The 17,535-nt window shown below is 31.6% G+C and overlaps 2 long non-coding RNA genes across 2 annotated transcripts; both read right to left on the bottom strand.

Moving 5' to 3' along the window:
• Positions 1–14,273: 14,273 nt before the first annotated feature.
• On the bottom strand, positions 14,274–14,803 carry LOC126667364 (uncharacterized). The gene is made up of 2 exons (XR_007638176.2): positions 14,549–14,803; positions 14,274–14,416 (listed from the first exon to the last, which is right to left on the bottom strand). It is a non-coding gene; the product is annotated as an uncharacterized LOC126667364 (long non-coding RNA).
• A 1,287-nt stretch (positions 14,804–16,090) lies between these two features.
• LOC126667479 (uncharacterized) lies at positions 16,091–17,143 on the bottom strand. Its single transcript, XR_007638200.2, has 4 exons — positions 17,091–17,143; positions 16,669–16,739; positions 16,485–16,568; positions 16,091–16,390 (listed from the first exon to the last, which is right to left on the bottom strand). It is a non-coding gene; the product is annotated as an uncharacterized LOC126667479 (long non-coding RNA).
• Between the last annotated feature and the right edge of the window lie 392 nt (positions 17,144–17,535).

The following is a 17,535-nucleotide window of genomic DNA, read 5'->3' as shown; positions in this document are numbered from 1 at the left end:
GAAACGTTTGGATTTGTTTCGTAACCTTTGTAAACATTTGGCTTAAATCGCTAAAAAGGGGAAACGTTTGGTTTTGTTTCGTAACGTTTGTAAACGTTTGGCTTAAATCGATAAAAAAGTGAAACTTTTGGATTTGTTACGAAACGTTTGGCTTAAATCGTTAAAAAGGTGAAACGTTTGGTTTTGTTTCGTAACGTTTGTAAACGTTAGGCTTAAATCGTTAAAAAGGTGAAACGTTTGGTTTTGATTTGTAACGTTTGTAAACGTTTGGCTTAAATCGGTAAAAAAGTGAAACGTTTGGATTTTTTACGTAACGTTTGTAAACGTTTGGCTTAAATTGCTAAAAAGGTGAAACACTTGGATTTGTTTCTTATCGTTTGTAAACGTTTGGCTTAAATTGCTAAAAAGTTGAAACGCTTGGATTTGTTTCAAAACATTTGTAAACGTTTGGCATAAAACACTAAGGAGGTGAAACGTTTGGATTTGTTTCGTAATGTTTGTAAACGGTTAGCTTAAATCGCTAAGAGGGTTAAACGTTTGGATTTGTTTTGTAACGTTGGTAAACGTTTGGCTTAAATAGCTAAAAAGGTGAAATATTTGGATTTGTTTCGTAAAGTTTGTAAACGTTTGGCTTAAATCGCTAAAAAGGTGAGACTTTTGGTTTTGATTCGTAACTTTTGTAAATGTTTGGCTTAAATCGCTTAAAAGGTGAAACGTTTGGTTTTGTTTCGTAACGTTTATAAACATTTGGCTTAAATCGCTAAAAATGTGAAACATTTGGTTTTGTTTCGTAACGTTTGTAAGCTATTGGCTTAAATCTCTTAAAAGGTGAAACGTTTGGATTTGTTTTGTTAAACGTTTGGCTTAAATCGCTAAAAGGGGAAACGTTTGGATTTGTTTCGTAACGTTTGTAAACGTTTGGCTTAAATCGCTAAAAAGGCAAAACGTTTGGATTTGTTTCGTAATGTTTGTAAACATTTTCCTTAAATCGCTAAAAAGGCGAAACTTTTGGATTTGTTTTGTAGAATTTGTAAACGTTTGGCTTAAATAGCTAAAAAGGTGAAACATTTGTATTTGTTGCGTACCGTTTGTAAACGGTTTGCTTAAATTGCTAAAAAGGTGAAACGTTTGGATTTGTTTCGTAACGTTTGTAAACGTTTGGCTTAAATAGATAAAAAAAGGTGAAACGTTTGGATTTGTTTCGTAACCTTTGTAAACGTTTGGCTTAAATCGCTAAAAAGGGGAAACGTTTGGTTTTGTTTCGTAACGTTTGTAAACGTTTGGCTTAAATCGATAAAAAAAGTGAAACGTTTGGATTTGTTACGAATCGTTTGTAAACTTTTGGCTTAAATTGCTAAAAAGGTGAAACACTTGGATTTGTTTCGTAACTTTGTAAACGTTTGGGTTAAATTGCTAAAAAGGTGAAACGCTTGGATTTGTTTTGTAACGTTTGTAAACGTTTGGCATCAAACACTAAAGAGGTGAAATGTTTGGATTTGTTTCGTAATGTTTTAAACGTTTGGATTAAATCGCAAAAATGGGGAAACAATTGGATTTTTTTCTTAAGGTTTATAACGTATGGCTTAAATCGCTAAAAACGTGACACGTTTGGATTTGTTTCTCAACGTTTGTAAAAGTTTGGCTTAAATTGCTAAAAAGGTGAACCACTAGAATTTGTTTCGCAACGTTTGTAAACGTTTGGCTTAAATTCCTAAAAAGGTGAATCACTTGAATTTGTTTCAGAACGTTTCTAAACGTTTCGCTTAAATTGCTAAAAAGGTGAAACGCTTTGATTTGTTTTGTAACGTTTGTAAATCTTTGGCTTAAATTGCTAAAAAGGTGAAAAATTTGGATTTGTTTCGTAACATTTGTAAATGTTTGGCTTAAATCGGTAAAAAGGTGAAACGTTTGGATTTCTTTCATACGTTTGTAAAAGTTTGGCTTAAATCACTAAAAAGGTGAATTGTATGGATTTGTTTCGTAACGTTTGCAAACGTTTGGCTTAAATCGCTTAAAAGGTGAAATGATTAGATTTGTTTCGTAACGTTTGTAAACGTTTGGCTTAAATCGCTAAAAAGGTGAGACTTTTGGTTTTGTTTCGTAACGTTTGTAAATGTTTGGCTTAAATCGCTTAAAAGGTGAAACGTTTGGTTTTGTTTCGTAACGTTTGTAAACGTTTGGCTTAAATCGCTAAAAAGGTGAAACATTTGGTTTTGTTTCGTAACGTTTATAAACGTTTGGCTTAAATCGCTTTAAAGGTGAAACGTTTGGATTTGTTTTGTTAAACGTTTGGCTTAAATCGCTAAAAAATTGAAATTTTTGGATTTGTTTCGTAATGTTTGTCAACGTTTTGCTTAAATCGCTAAAAAGGCGAAACATTTGGATTTGTTTGGTAACGTTTGTAAACGTTTGGCTTAAATCGCTAAAAAGGTGAAACGTTTGGATTTGTTTTGTAACATTTGTAAACGTTTGGCTTAATTCGCTAAAAAGGGGAAACGTTTGGATTTGTTTCGTAATGTTTGTAAACGTTTGGCTTAAATAGCTAAAAAGGTGAAACGTTTGGATTTGTTTCGTAAAGTTTGTAAACAGTTTGCTTAAATTGATAAAAAGGTGAAACATTTGGATTTGTTTCGTAACGTTTGTAAACGTTTGGCTTAAATAGCTAAAAAGGTGAAACGTTTGGATTTGTTTCGTAACATTTGTAAACGTTTTGCTTAAATCGCTAAAAAGGTGAAACATTTGGTTTTGTTTCGTAACGTTTGTAAACGTTTGGCTTAAATCGATAAAAAATTGAAACGTTTGGATTTGTTACGAAACGATTGTAAACTTTTGGCTTAAATTGCTAATAAGGTAAAACACTTGGATTTGTTTCGTAACTTTGTAAACGTTTGGCTTAAATTGCTAAAAAGGTGAAACGCTTGGATTTGTTTCGTAACATTTGTAAACGTTTGGCATAAAACACTAAAGAGGTGAAATGTTTGGATTTGTTTCGTAATGTTTTAAACGTTTGGCTTAAATCGCAAAAATGGGGAAACGATTGGATTTGTTTCGTAAGGTTTATAAACGTATGGCTTAATTCGCTAAAAAGGTGACACGTTTGGATTTGTTGCTCAACGTTGGTAAAAGTTTGGCTTAAATTTCTAAAAAGGAGAAACACTAGAATTTGTTTCGTAGCGTTTGTAAACGTTTGGCTTAAATTCCTAAAAAGGTGAAACTCTTGAATATGTTTTAGAACCTTTGTAAACGTTTAGCTTATATTGCTAAAAAGGTGAAACACTTTTATTTGTTTTGTAACGTTTGTAAACGTTTGGCTTAAATTGCTAAAAAGGTGAAAAATTTGGATTTGTTTCGTAACCTTTGTAAATGTTTGGCTTAAATCGCTAAAAAGGTGAAACGTTTGGATTTCTTTCATGCGTTTGTAAAAGTTTGGCTTAAATCACTAAAAAGGTGAATTGTATGGATTTGTTTCGTAAAGTTTGCAAACGTTTGGCTTAAATCGTTTAAAAGGTGAAATGATTGGATTTGTTTCGTAACGTTTGTAAACGTTTGGCTTAAATTACTAAAAAGGTGAAACGCTTAAATTTGTTTCAGAACGTTTGTAAACGATTAGTTTAAATTGCTAAAAAGGTGAAACGCTTGGATTTGTTTCATAACGTTTGTAAACGTTTGGTTTAAGTTGCTAAAAAGGTGGAACGCTTGGTTTTTTTCGTAACGTTTGTAAGAGTTTGGCTTAAATTGCTATAAATGTGAAACATTATGATTTGTTTTGTAACGTTTTAAATCTTTGGTTTGGTTTCGTATCGTTTGTACACGTTTGGCTTAAATCGCTAAAAAGGTGAAACGTTTAGATTTATTTCTAAACGTTTGTAAACGTTTGGCTTAAATTCCTAAAAGGCAAAACGTTTGGATATGTTTCGTAACGTTTGTAAACATTTAGCTTAAATTGCTAAAAAGGTAAAACATTTGGACTTGTTTCGTATCATTTGTAAACGTTTGGCTTAAATCGCTAAAAAGGTGAAGCGTTTGAAATATCGTAACGTTTGTAAACGTTCGGCTTAAATTGCTAAAAACGTGAAACGCTTGAATTTGTTTTGTAACTTCTGTTAAAGTTCGGCTTAAATCGCTAAAAATGTGAAGCTTTTGTATTTGTTTCGTAACTTTTGTAAATGTTTGGCTTAAATCGCCAAAAAGGTGAAATATTTGCATTTGTTTCATAACGTTTTGTAAAAGTTTGGTTTAATTTGCTAAAAAGGTGACATGTTTGGATTTGTTTCGTAACCTTTGTAAACGTGTGGCTTAAATTGCTAAAAAGGTAAAACGTTTGTATTTGTTTCGTAACGTTTGTAAAGGTTTTGTTTAAATCTTTAAAAAGGTGAAACGTTTGGATTTGTTTCATAACATTTGTAAATGTTTGACTTATATCGCTAAAAAGGTTAAATGTTTGGATTTGTTCCGTAACATTTGAAAATGTTTGGCTTAAATCGCAAAAAAGGTGAAACGTTTGGTTTTGTTTCGAATCGTTTGTAAACATTCTGCTAAAATCGCTAAAAAGGTGAAACGTTTGGGTTTGTATTGTAATGTATGTAAACGTTTGGCTTAAATTGCTAAAAAGGTGAAATGTTTAGATTTGTTTCGTAACATTTGTAAACGTTTAGCTTAAATTGCTAAAAGTATAAAACGATTTGATTTGTTCTGTAACGTTTTAAACATTTGGTTTAAATTGCTAAAAGGGCGAAACGTTTGGATTTGTTTAGTAATGTTTGTAAACGTTTGGCTTAAATCGCTAAAAAGGTGAAAAGTTTGGTTTTGATTCGTAACCTTTGTAAACGTTCGTCTTAAATCACGAAAAAGGTGAAACAGTTGGATTTGTATCCTAACATTACAAACGTTTGGATTTGTTTCGAGACGTTTGGATTTGTTTCGTAACGTTTGTAAACGTTTGGCTTCAATCACTAAAAAGGGGAAATGTTTGGATTTGTTTCGTAACGTTTGTAAACGTTTGGCTTAAATCTATAAAAATGGGAAACGTTTGGATTTGTTTCTCAAAGTTTACAAACATTTGGTTTTGTTTCGTAACGTTTATAAACGCTTGGCTCTAATCGCTAAAATGGGGAAATGTTTGGTGTTGTTTTGTTATGTTTGTAAATGTTTGGATATATTTCCTAACGTTTTAAACGTTTGGTTTTGTTTCGTAACGTTTGTTAACGTTTGGCTTAAATCGCTTATAAAGCGAAACGTTTGGTTTTGTTTCGTAACGTTTTGGCTTAAATCGCGAAAAACGGGAAACGTTTGGATTTGTTTCGTAAAGTTTGTAAACGTTTGGCTTAAATCGCTAAATGGATTTGTTTCGTACGTTTGTAAATGTATGGCTTAAATCGCTAAATAGGTGAAACGTTTGGTTTTGTTTCGTAACGTTTATAAACGTTTGGCTTAAATCACTAAAAAGGTGAGACGTTTGGTTTTGTTTCGTAACGTTGGTAAAGGATTTGTTTCGTAACGTTTTTTTCGTAACATTTTAAACGTTTGGTTTTTTTTCTAAAGTTTTTAAACGTTTGGCTTAAATCGCTAAAAAGGTGAAACATTTGGTTTTGTTTCGTAACGTTTGTAAATGTTTGGATTAAATCGCTAAAAATGTGAAACTTTTGGTTTTGTTTCGTAATTTTTGTAGACGTTTTGATTTGTTTCGTAACGTTTGTCTCGTAAAGTTTTAGACGTTTTGTTTTGTTTCGTAACGTTTGTAAATGTTTGGCTTAAATCGCTAAAAAGGTGATACGTTTGGTTTTGTTTTGCAATTTTTGTAAATGTTTGGCTTAAATCGCTAAAAAGGTGAAACGTTTGGATTTATTTCGTAACGTTTGTAAACGTTTGGGCTCAATCGCTAAAAAGGTGAAACGTTAGGATTTGTTCCATAGAGTTTGTAAACGTTTTGCTTAAATCGCTATAAATGTGAAAGGCTTGGTTTTGTTCTGTAACTTTGGTAAACGTTTGGCTTAAATTGCTAAAAAGGTGAAACACTCGGATTTGTTTTGTAACGTCTCTAAACGTTCGGCTTAATCGATAAAAAGGTGAAACAATTGGTTTTGTTTCGTAACATTTGTAAAAGTTTGGCTTTGTTTTGTAACATTTGTAAACGTTTGGCTTAAATCGTTGAAGAGGTAAAACGTTTGAATTTGCTTCGTAACGTTTTAAATGTTTGGATTTGTTTCGAAAGGTTTGGATTTATTTCGTAACATTTGTAAACGTTTGTCTTCAATCACTAAAAAGGTGAAATGTTTTGATTTGTTTCGTAACGTTTGTAAACATTTGGCTTAAATTGCTCAAAAGGTGAAACACTTCGATTTGTTTCATAACCTTTGTAAAACTTTTGCTTGAATCGCTAAAAAGGTGAAACATTTGGATATTTTTCGTAACATTTGTTAACGTTTGGCTTAAATTGCTATAAAGGTGAATCACTTGGATTTGTTTCGTAACGTTTGTAAACGTTTTTCATAAATTGCTAAAAATATGAATTGCCTTGATTTGTTTCGTAACGTTTGTAAACGTTCGGCTTAAATTGCTAAAAAGGTGAAAAATTTGGATTTGTTTCCTACCTTTGTAAATATCTGGCTTAAATCGCTAAAAAGGTGAAAAGTTTGGATTTTTTTCATACGTTTGTAAATGTTTGGCTTAAATCGCTAAAAAGGTGAAACGCTTGGATTTGTTTCGTAACATTTATAAACGTTTGGCTTATATTGCTAAAAAGGTGAAACACTTGGATTTGTTTCATAGCATTTGTAAACGTTTTGCTTAAATTGCTAATAATGTGAAACGCTTGGTTTTGTTTCCTAATGTTTGTAAACGTTTGGCTTAAATCGCTTGGATTGGTTTCGTAACATTTTAAACGTTTGGATTTGTTTCGAAACGTTTGTTAACGTTTGGCTTAAATCGATAAAAAAGTGAAACGTTTCAATTTGTTACATAACGTTTGTAAACGTTTGGCTTAATTTGTTAAAAATGTCAAATTCTTGGATTTGTTTCGTAACGTTCGGCTTAAATTGCTAAAAAGTTAAAACGCTTGGATTTGTTTCGTAACGTTTGTAAACGTTTGGCGTAAATCGCTAAAAAGGTGAAATATTTGGATTTGTGTCGTAACGTTTGTAAACGTTTGGCTCATATTGCTAAAATGGTGAAATACTTGGATTTGTTTCGAAACATTTATAAACTTTTGGCTTAAATTGCTAAGAAGGTGAAACGCTTGAATTTGTTTCGTAATGTTTGTAAAAGTTTTGCTTAAATCGCTAAAAAAGTGAAACGTTTGGATTTGTTTCGTAACGTTTGTAAACGTTTGGCTTAAATCACTAAAAAGGTGATACATTTGGATTTTGTTTCGTAACGTTTGTAAACGTTTTGCTTAAATCGCTAAAAAAGGGAAACGTTTGGATTTGTTTCGTAACGTTTGTAAACGTTTGGCTTACATAGCTAAAAAGAGGAAACGTTTGGATTTGTTTAGTAACGTTTGTAAACGTTTGACTTAAATAGCAAAAAAGGTGAAACGTTTGGATTTGTTTCGTAACGTTTGTAATGTTTGGCTTAAATCGATAAAAAAATTGAAACGTTTGGATTTGTTACGTAACGTTTGTAAACGTTTTGCTTAAATTGCTAAAAAAAGTTAAACGCTGGGATTTGTTTCATAACGTTTGTAAACGTTTGGCTTAAATTGCTAAAAAGGTAAAACGCTGAGATTTGTTTCGTAATGTTTGTAAACGTTTGGCTTAAATTGCTAAAAAGGTGAAAAAATTGGATTTCTTTCGTAACCTTTGTAAAGGTTTGGCTTAAATCGCTAAAAAGGTGAAATGTTTGGATTTCTTTAATACGTTTGTAAACGTTTGGCTTAAATCGCTAAAAAGGTGAAATATTTGGATTTGTTTCGTATTGTTTGTAAACGTTTGGCTTAAATCGCTAAAAAGGTGAAATGTTTGGATTTGTTTCGTAACGTTTGTAATCGTTTGGCTTAAATTGCAAAAAAGGTGAAACGCTTGGATTTGTTTTGTAACGTTTATAAATGTTTGGCTTCAATTGCTAAAATGGCGAAACGTTTTCATTTGTTTCATAACGTCTGGCTTATATCGCTAAAAAGGTAAAATGTTTGGATTTATTTCTTAACGTTTGTAAGCGTTTCGCTGAAATCGCTAAAAAGGAGAAACGTTTGAAATTTCGTAATATTTATAAACGTTTGGCTTAAATTGCTAAAAAGGTGAAACGCTTGGTTTTGCTTCGTAATGTTTGTAAACGTTTGGCTTACATCGCTAATAATGTGAAACATTTGGATTTGTTTCGTAACGTTTGTAAATGTTTGGCTTAAATCGCTAAAAAGGTAAAACGTTTTAACTTGTTTCGTAACGTTTGTAAACGTCTGGCTTAAATCGCTAAAAAAGTTTAACGTTTGGATTTGTTTCATAACTTTTGTAAACGTTTGGCTTAAATCGCTAAAAAGGTGAAATGTTTGGATTTTTTTCTTACCGTTTGTAAACGTTTGGCTTAAATCGCTAAAAAGGTGAAACGTTTCGATTTGTTTCGTATCGTTTGTAAACGTTTGGCTTAAATCATTAAAAAGGTGAGGATTTGTTTTCTAACCTTTGTAAATGTTTGGCCTAAATTGCTAAAAAGGTGAAACACTTTGATTTGTTTTGTAACGTTTGTATGCGTTTGGCTTAAATTGCTAGGGGAAACGTTTGGATTTATTTCGTAGCGTTTATAAACGTTTGGCTTAAATCGCTAAAACGGTGAAACGTTTGGATTTGTTTCGTACCGTTTGTAAATGTTTGGCTTAAATTGCTAAAAATGTGAAACATTTGGATTTGTTTCGTAATGTTTGCAAATGTTTGGCTTAGATTGCTGAAAAGGTTGAATCGCTTGGATTTGCTTCGTAACGTTTGTAAACGTTTGGCTTAAATTGCTAAAAAATTGAAACGCTTGGTTTTGTTTCGTAACATTTGTAAACGTTTGGCTTAAATCGCTAAAAATGTGAAACGTTTGGATTTGTTTCGTAACGTTTGTAAACGTTTGGCTTCAATCGCTAAAAAGGCGAAACATTTGGATGTGTTTCGTAACGTTTGTAAACGTTTGACTTAAATCGCTAAAAAGGTAAAATGTTTGGATTTGTTTCGTAACGTTTTAAGCGTTTGGCTTAAATTTCTAAAGTGGGGAAACGTTTCAATTTGTTCCGTAACGTTTGTAAACGGTTGGCTAATATTGCTAAAAAGGGGAAACGTTTTGGTTTTGTTTCGTAACGTTTGGCTTAATCGCTAAAAAGGTGAAACGTTTGGCTTAAATTGCTAAAAAGGTTAAACGCTTAGATTGTTTCATAACGTCTATAAACATTTAGCTTAAATTGCTAAAAAGGTGAAACGCTTGGATTTGTATTATAACGTTTGGCTTAAATTGCTAAAAAGGTGAAACGCTTGGATTTGTTTCGTAACATTTGTAAACGTTTTGCTTAAATTGCTAAAAAGGTGAAACCTTTGGATTTGTTTTAAAACCTTTGTAAACGTTTGCCTTAAATTGCTAAAAAGGTGAAACGCTTGGATTTGTATTATAACGTTTGGCTTAAATTGCTAAAAAGGTGAAACGCTTGGATTTGTTTCGTAACATTTGTAAACGTTTTGCTTAAATTGCTAAAAAGGTGAAACCTTTGGATTTGTTTTAAAACCTTTGTAAACGTTTGCCTTAAATTGCTAAAAAGGTGAAACGCTTGGATTTTTTCCCTAACGTTTGTAAACGTTTGGCTTAAATTACTAAAAAGGTGAAACGCTTAGATTTGTTTTGTAACGTTTGTAAACGTTTAGCTTAATTTTCTTAAAAGGTAAAACTCTTGGATTTATTTCGCATTCTTTGTAAACATTTGGCATACATTGTTTAAAAGGCGAAACGTTTGGATTTGTTTGGTGGCGTTTGTAAACGTTTGGCTTAAATCGCTAAAAAGGTGAAACGTTTGGATTTGTTTTGTACCGTTTGTAAACGTTTGGCTTAAATCGCTAAAAAGGTAAAACGCTTGGATTTGTTTCGGAACGTTTGGCTTATATTGCTAAAACGTTGAAACGCTTGGATTTGTTTTGTTATGTTTGTAAACGTTTGACATATATTACTGAAAAGGTCAAATGCTTGGTTTTTGTTTCGTAACGTTTCTAAATGTTTGGCTTAAATTGCTAAAAATATTAAACGTTTGGATTTTTTTCATAACGTTTGTAAATGTTTGGCTTAAATTGCTAAAATGGGGAAACATTTGGATTTGTTTCGTAATGTTTGTAAATGTTTGGCTTAATTCGCTAAAAAGGTGAAATGTTTGGTTTTGTTTCGTAACGTTTGTAAACGTTCGGCTTAAATCGCTAAAAAGGTGAGACGTTTGGATTTGTTTCGTAGTGTTTGTAAACGTTCGTCTTAAATTGCTAAAAAGGGTGAAACGCTTGGATTTGTTTCGTAACGTTTCTAAATGTTTGGCTTTAATTACTAAAAAGGTGAAACAGTTGGATTTGTTTCGGAACGTTTGTAAACGTTTGGCGTAAATTGCTAAAAAGGTGAAACACTTAGATTTGTTTTATAACGTTTGTAAATGTTTGGCTTAATTTGCTAAAAAGACAAAACGCTTGGATTTGTTTCGTAACATTTGTAAAGGTTTGGCTTAAATCGCTAAAAATGTGAAACGTTTGGATTTGTTTCGTAACATTTTAAATGTTTGGTTTTGTTTCGTAACATTTGTAAACGTTTGGCTTAAATCGCTAAAAAGGGGAAACGTTTGGATTTGTTTGGTAATGTTTGTAAATGTTTGGCTTCAATTGCTAAAAGGCGAAACGTTTGGATTTGTTTTGTAACGTTTGTAAACGTTAAATCGCTAAAAAGGTGAAACTTTTGGATTTGTTTCTTAACGTTGCTATCGCAAAAAAGGTTCAATGTTTGGATTTATTTTGTAACGTTTGTAAACTTTTGTCTTAAATCGCAAAAAAGAGGAAACGTTTGGATTGGTTTCGTATCGTTTGTAAACGTTTGGTTTAAATCACTAAAAACATGAAACTTTTGGTTTTGTTTCGTAATGTTTGTAAACGTTTGGCTTAAATCGCTAAAAAGATGAAACGTTTGGATTTGTTTCATAACGTTTGTAAACATTTGGCTTAAATTGCGAAAAAGTTGAAACGCTTGGATTGGTTTTGTAACGTTTGTAAACTTTTGGCTTAAATTGCTAAAAAGGTGAAACGCTTAGATTTGTTTGGTAACGTTTGGCTTAAATTGCTAAAAAGGTGAAACATTTGAATTTGTTTCATAACCTTTATAAATGTTTGGCTTAAATCGCTAAAAAGGTAAAACTTTTGGATTTGTTTCGTAACGTTTGTAAACGTTTGTGTAATATCCCGTAAAAATCCTTAAAATTTCCGATGAATTTCCGATTTCATTTTAGGATTTTTTTTAGGTTTCATTGTTCGGTTCAGTTTAAGTTCGACTAAAAAAATCCTTGTGTTGTGTTTCAACCAAATGGTTCAACCACAATCATGTAAATCAGGTCTCAATCAAGACCTAAAAAACACGCAAGGTCTCGTTCGAACCTTGAGGTCTCGAATGAGACCTCATGTGTTGCTGTTGGTCTCGTACGAGACCAGCAGCGAGACCGGCTGAAATTGATGCTTAGCATCTTGACTCACGTTTCGCTCCACTTTCCAACTCGATTTTAACCTATATTCTTCAGTATTTAAATACGCTTTCTAAATAGAAAATCTTCACCACACTTCACATAAACCCTAGCCATCACCCTCTTGCTCATTCTCTGAGAAACATAGCTGGTATCGTCCTTCAGAGTCGCTGCCTCGGTAAGTTCCTTAATTCATTGAATTTCAGTTTTGGCATTTGAACGACATTCCGTAATTTGAGTCGTTCTCCTTCGTTTCTAGATCGAAATTGATTCTGTTTGATCCCAGAGATTCTAGACTCATGTATCTACGATTCCCCATCTCGATTTCGCAAAACGGTACGTGATCGACCTCGTTTCAATCGCCGTTCGGTTTATCGTCTAAGATTGTATAAACTGTTTCTTGTGTATATAGTTTTTGCCGATCCTTTCTTTCCCTTGGACTCTTACTTTTATATGTTTGTGACTATAAATCCCTAAGTATATTAGTTGTTACTTGATTTAATCTTATTTTGTGATTAGTCTCTCGGCCGTAGTTATCGTTTTGGCTTTGTTTCGATTCTTAATCGTTATATCATGTCTCTTTTTATCAAAAGTTGTACTCTTGCCTTATCGTGGATGTTATACCTTGCATGATTCATGAATTGTTGATCTTGAGTCCTTGATTTGTTATTAATGAATTGTTGAATTTGGGGAAGCTTGAGTTTGATAGATGGTTACTGCAATTCGTAGGTTAGAGGGAATTTGGTTTTCCAAATGGAAGGAGATGGTCAAATATACATTTTGATCATTTAATTGTTTAGGCTAAATCAATTAAACCCTTAAAGTTAAACATTACCTAGCAACTTGGATTTAGTTCTGATTTATAATTAAATATTATAAACGATAGCAATTTAGAAATTTAGTTAATATAATTACTCGATTAATTATATTTGTTTTCGAATATCAAAGTGGTTAAATTACAATTTAGCCCTTGGACATATTTTATCTTATTAAGTTGTGGGTTATGATATTATATTTCATTTTGAATTATAATAACTATAATTAATTTCGAATATCAATTTGGCATGAAATTGGCTAAATTACAATTTAGCCCTTAAACGCTTTTAAAACTTATTTAATTAAGTTTTTGGTTTGTAAACCTATACTTTGTTTTAATTGTAAACAAAAGTAATTAATTTGATTTCGAATATCAAATTGGCTAAAATACAGTTTAGTCCCTAAATTGGCTAAAGTACAAATTAGTCCCTAAATTGGCTAAAGTACAGTTTAGTCCCTAAACTTTTATGAACTTAAAATGGTTAAATTTTGGTTGTAACTCGGGTTACTTGAAATTGAACTTATTGAGTTCTGCTTTTAAAATGGATTATTATTTTATCGAATTATTTTATAAATATAAACTCGGGTTTATATTTGATAAACGTTTTGAGTCGGGTTAGACCTAGGTCACTCGATAAGTGAGATTAGCTTGTTAGTTATTGGTAACTCGGCTAACCTACTATTTGGAAACTAATTATTATTTAAAGATTATTTAAATAATATTTTCTAAATGGATTTTAAAGCATGGACTCAATAGACTTGTATTAATTGTGCGTTTCTACCTATTGGGTATTTTATTCCGACGTGTTAATTGTGCTAGTCCTATATGGTGTCTAGTACTCTCTAGAGTTAGGGTCTCACTACAAAAAAATTGGCTTGTTGGGACGAACGAAATTTATCACGTTAAGCCCAAAATTTATCACAACAACGTTATTGTGACAAATTTTGTTGGTCAAAACAAACAAGTCACAATAAGTCCATTTTATAGTTTGTCACCATAAATTTTCTATTGTGATAAAATTGTTTTGTCACATTCATATTTATTGTGACGAAAATGTATATCACAAGTAATCAAATGTTGTCAAAATTTGTCGTAATATACATCGGCTTCTAGTGACAAAACGCTAATATCGTGACAGAAAAATATTTATCACAATTCATATAAATTTGTCACTACATACACCGAGTTATTAGTGACATTTGATTTTATGGTGACAAAACCATATTTATCACAATTAATATACATTTGTCACTACATACGCCGAGTTACTAGTGACAAAAAGATTGTAAAGTAACAAAAAATATTTATCACAAGTAATATTTCATAACGTGACGAAATTAATTGTCATAATAATCAATTTGTTGTGATAAATTTAATTTATCATAAGAAGTAATTTAACATGACGTGACAAAATTAATTGTCATTATAATTTGTTAGTTGTGATAAATTTAATTTATCACAAGAAGTAATTTAACATAACGTGATGAAATTAATTGTCAATATAATTAATTAGGTGTGATAAATTGAATTTATCACAATAATTAATTTATCGTGACGTGACGAAATTAATTATCATTATAATTTGCCAACGGTGGCAAATTTAATTTATCACAACAAGTAATTTATCATAACGTGATGAAATTAATTGTCATTATAATTAGTTAGCTGTGACAAAATTAATTGTCATTATAATTGTATTTTATTATTTTCATTTGTATCGATACTAAAATAATTAAATACAGTAAATCGTTGCTAAAATCAATGAATAAAAAACAAAATCAATTCAAAAATTACATAAAATTATAAATGAATAAGTCTTCAATAATACTAAAATAACCGATCGTATGCAATCATGTAAAATATTTGCTAAAAAAAGAAACTGAATTAAGCCTAACTTTTGATATAGGTAGACGTCCATCTTCTTTCATTCCAACAATTATCATCTGCAAGAAAAAGAATACATTTATGATATACACTTTTATTTTTAAAGTGACATATTTAAGTGAATAATTTTGAAATTATAAAGGAAAATAAAAGCGTAAAGAATTAAAAAATATATTTAAGTCGTCACGTACTTAAAACTTTTGTTAGCAGTATCTCTCAAAATAAGGCTAGAACCCTTCCTAGAGACAGCCATAGTGTCACCAGTCTTCTTACCAGAGCATTGGTCCATGATAATGACATGCAAACCTTTATCTCTGCATATGTGAATTCTGTTTTCCTCCGACAAAAGAGAACATAGAGAGTTCAACAATTAACCAAAGCTGCATGTCAATCACCAAAGCAGTTCAATATGCACAAACTAGCATAATCGAAAAAGCAAAGCAACAAAACTATCCTCCACAAAACTATCCATCACTCCTCTAAATTATTCATTAAAACTGTTGCAATTTCAACTATTAATTATGGTATTGCAACATATCAAAAGATGAACAACCCACTAAAGGTAAGATAACATGCTCATTGCAGAAAATCATTGAGATAAATATGGAAACAGAATCAATAAAAAATGAGAAATTAAAATTGAGCTGAGAAATTGAATCAAAAACCAAAAATCAGTTTTGATATAAGCAAGCAGATGGGCACCAATCAATGAATAATTTCAGTTCAAATGAACTGATTTATATAACATGCTGAGTAACTAAATTTGGCGTCAAATGTTAAAGCAACTCTAGTAGGGATAAAAAAAACTAAAATATGATCCAAGAGAAGTTCAGTTATAAAATAGATAACATGCTGAGTAACTAAATTCATTCTCTATATTACATAATTTCTTTTCAAAAGAATGAAAAAACCATCAACCAAAACATTTTTCTTTCCAGCACACCCACCAAACATTAAGAAGAATAAATTACTTTTGGACATCACAAATACCTTAACACCAGTATTTTGGCATAGTTGAACAGCCTCTTTGACTCCAGGTCAACAAGGGTCTTGCATCCAGTCTCAACACAAATTAGCATCTTAAGCACCTATTGATAGTTTAGCATGGTGCCCAAATGAGTGCAACTTTTTATCAAAACCATGTTACATTCATAATCTATATTTCCTGGACCTCAAAATTCCATGTCTATCAATTTTGCTTTAGAAGAAATTTAATAACAGCCAAATTTTCAATTAAGCAAGAAGTATGACATATGGATTTGGAAGGGCTTGAAAACTATATTTCCAACAAATAAAACTTTCAGAGAATAAGCATTAAAAGGGACCTTTTCATCATCCAGTGACACTACTAGACCATTTAGGTTGAAAATTTAAAGCATAATTCTTATAAATGCATGAGCTCATAATAACTCATTCAATCTCAAGAATCCCTCAAAGTTCATCATTTTCTTATAATCTTTTTTCCTTTTCCGCATTTAGGTTGAAAAGCGAGAAAAGCAGATTTCGACGAATTTCTGACTAAACACACTAAATTGGTAACCAAATTTTTGGAAGTTAAGAATAGTTTACAAGTTCACTAACATGATACTTGAATTTGCTTCCTTGGCAGTATACCAAGAAATAAGCAAGACATTACAAAATTGCCAACAAACAAATGAGAGCATTGAAAGCAGCTTTCTCAAACAATATTTCTTAAGATGCAAACTATAACTTCCTGCATTTCCTATAACGCACTACGGAAAACTGCTTTTTCAGAAGGATAAAATGCTATGGTTGGAAAGAGAAAGAGATAAAAACATACCAGCATAGTGCCACTGCCATCTGCTACTTTACAGCCAGACATTAGAAATGGCTCCCTTGAATTCTTGTATACATGCAGAATCAATAATCATACTTAAATAACAGAGGCAACATTAAGCAATTGGCCAAATTTAAGGATGAGTCGCGAGGCCTACAACATTTCTTTCTCCGGTCATGCTTGATTCATCAATAGCAAGTGAGTGACCAGTGATTAGAAGTCTGTCAACAGGTACCTAAAGATGTGTTTACAGAATCAAGAAAATACGCTAGAAAAAATTGGAAGGAAATTACATTAGAAAAAAGGGAGAGCAGAAATGATGTACCTACCTGGTCACCAATGTTGAGTGGCACAACATCTCCAACAATAAGATCATATATGGAAACATCAATTCTTTTTCCACCTCTGATAACCTGCACGGACATGTTATAGTACGATTAATAAGAAGAGAAAAGATTAGAGGAAGACAATAAATTTCAAATGCATAGTTATTGTGATGTTGTGAAAATCCACCTCCATATGTATGTTTCTCTTCTCCTCATTCAAATTTTGGAACCGAAGAGACTGTTTATAATCACTAACAGCTGACGGAAAAAGGAAAAAAATGTTAAGACCTTAGACATAGAAATAGTATACACTGACTTTTCCTTATGGCTTCTTAAAGTTGGGATTACTTAATGGAGAACATAATAATAAAACTGATAAATTAATTTAGAAGTAAAAATGACGCAAAGCTTCTTTGACCATCAAATATTAAGTCAAAAAAAACTTTTACTACTACCTAAACTTTATATCTGACTGTCATTGGACTAATCCTTAAAAACAATTTCAAAACAATAATATCCCAGTGAAACAAGAAGATCGGATTAAGTCTTTGCAAGAGGAAGGAGAGGATGGGCCTTATTGTAAAGGAGAAAAAAACAGATGTAAGATACCTTGACTCCCCAAACAAGAATAGCTTTTTCTGTTGGTGACCCAGAAAATTTTGGCTCTCCTCCACCCTTCCAAAACAGAAGGAAAAATATCAGAATCCATTGATGATATAGTAGCTGTCTTAACCAAATTGCTCTTAATAAATAAAATCTAGTAGACATTCAAACCTCATGAGTATAGACACTTCCATTTGTGTTCTGTGCAACATCTTCTATCAGTAAAGAGGATAGCTCAGGAGACAAATTCGACTTGCTGTCTGGTGGATGAATTTTTTGACCACTAACATAAGCATCGACAACACTCATATGAGAATAGGAAAAAAGAAAATGTTGCTCACTCAAACAGATAGAAGAATTTGAAAGATCTTATTTCCATCACCCTATGGCCCAAAAGAAAAACAAATTCAAGATGAACCATAACATTAACTTTCCAGCACATCCACCAAAC

This window comes from Mercurialis annua, linkage group LG2 (genome assembly GCF_937616625.2).
Source record: "Mercurialis annua linkage group LG2, ddMerAnnu1.2, whole genome shotgun sequence".
Taxonomy (NCBI): domain Eukaryota; kingdom Viridiplantae; phylum Streptophyta; class Magnoliopsida; order Malpighiales; family Euphorbiaceae; genus Mercurialis; species Mercurialis annua.
The sequence above is the reverse complement of the archived record's forward strand: the minus strand, read 5'-3'. Positions and strand labels throughout refer to the sequence as shown.